General features: G+C 40.8%; 1 protein-coding gene across 1 annotated transcript in view; it reads right to left on the reverse strand.

Moving 5' to 3' along the window:
* Positions 1 to 1608: 1608 nt before the first annotated feature.
* LOC116082120 (protein FAM240B-like) overlaps positions 1609 to 1695 on the reverse strand; it is a 21951-nt gene continuing 21864 nt past the window's right edge. The window contains exon 3 of the mRNA XM_031358927.1: positions 1609 to 1695. This exon is cut by the window's right edge and continues 496 nt beyond it. The gene's annotated coding sequence lies outside the window, so the exon portion shown is untranslated.

A 1695-nucleotide genomic window follows, 5' to 3' on the forward strand; every position in this document is an offset into this window, starting at 1 on the left:
AGGAGGACAGGCACCACACACAGAGAGTCCTCACTGGTTAGTAAATTTGGCTGTTAATAGAATCAGCTCAGCAGCTTTTAGGTTTCATATTCTCCATATTTAGCCCATGTTAAATAAGTGTTGGTTAAGATAAATGAACATCTATATTTTTAGATATTTCATGTCTCATTACATCCAACCAATCTGCAAGACCCATGCATTCTATTTGCTTATATTCTTTATCACTGTAACCACAGTTACCTTCTAACTCATCTCCAGGCCATCTCCTGTCATCTCTCAAATCCATTTTCCCAGCTGCAGTCAAATGATCATTTAAATTTGAAAAGCTGCCAAAGCTACTCTGCTCATGTTCCATTTTACCTCATAAAAGATTTTCACTTTCATATAGACAAATACCTTTTTTATTTTTTTACCCTTTATAGCTTCAAGCTTTTCAGACTTGTTTAATAAACCTGACCTGACCTTCCCTATAGACTTCTAATAAGAATACCAATTTAGTGCTTCATATTTTTCAATGCCTAACTAGTTTGCATATACTTTGAGAGGCTTACAGTTGGAAGAAGATGAGTGATGGGTGGAGTTAGAGGTATAGAGACAGCTCAACTGGAAGAGTGCTTACCTAGCATGTCGGAAGTGCCTAACCATAAATTGCAATATTACCATGAGGATGAGTCTGTGTTCTTAAGCTGCTTCCTAGAGCCCCTGTTCTTTCTTCTCTAGAGGAAGCCCCTTCTTGTTCTGTTACACACACACATTTCCCTAGAGCTTCCTATGCACCCATCTGCTTTTCTTCATGTCCACCCTTCCCCTGTTCTGTTTTCCTTGCTCATAGCACTGTGCTGTATGTGCTTAGGGTCTGTAAGGTGATGTGCAGGTGTGTATATACATAGTGAAATGATTTTTACAGGTTAGGCTGTAAAAGTCAGAAGACTTCTCCTATGTGGTCAGGTATCTTGATGTTTATTCCCATGGTTCTTGGTCCTCACCAAAGTCCTTTTTCATGATTAGCCTCTTTTGAAATGTGCTCAGCTTTTCCAAGAACGAGTTTGCAGTCTTTATGTTGAATGTAAGTTGAATAAGTGTCCACAAGAGAGGCCTGGGCACAGCCTTTTGAATCCTACTGTGGGTGATGGTAGAAGTCTCCCTAGCTCTTCTTGCCATGTACAAGCTCTCTTGGCCATAATGAGGGTTCAGAAGAAGAAGGCTAGACAACATGTCTTTCCCAGGACTGTCTCAGAGTGTCTTGAACTCGGCCTTTTATTTCTGGTCATCTATGTGTCTTGGTTGCCTGGAGTTCTACATCATATCTTCCTTTGCTCCTGCCTTGCCTCAAGGAACCCGAGGCAAAGTAATCCCCATGCTTGCTACTGTAAATGCCATAAGCTTGTTCAGGGCCAGGCAGGAAGCTAAGTGAGGATGACTCAAAGTTCCACAATGTGTCTGAGGATACTCGCTGTACCAGCAGAGAACTGACTCAGACAAATGTGATGGCAGACAATTTTGAGGTGAGCAAGGACGAAGGTGAGACAAACAAGACGATTTCGCAGGGTTATACTTTCATTGCATGTGCCCAAATAAAACGTGATCATCAAAAAGCCCAGGTTTATGGGAAGAGAAAATGAATGCAGTTTATTTTCGGATCATATTGTTAAAATTTTCAAAATTCATGCTAGTTTGATTTCTGCCAGCATCTCT

The sequence above is a fragment of the Mastomys coucha genome, unplaced genomic scaffold, assembly GCF_008632895.1.
Source record: "Mastomys coucha isolate ucsf_1 unplaced genomic scaffold, UCSF_Mcou_1 pScaffold7, whole genome shotgun sequence".
In the NCBI taxonomy this organism is placed as follows: domain Eukaryota; kingdom Metazoa; phylum Chordata; class Mammalia; order Rodentia; family Muridae; genus Mastomys; species Mastomys coucha.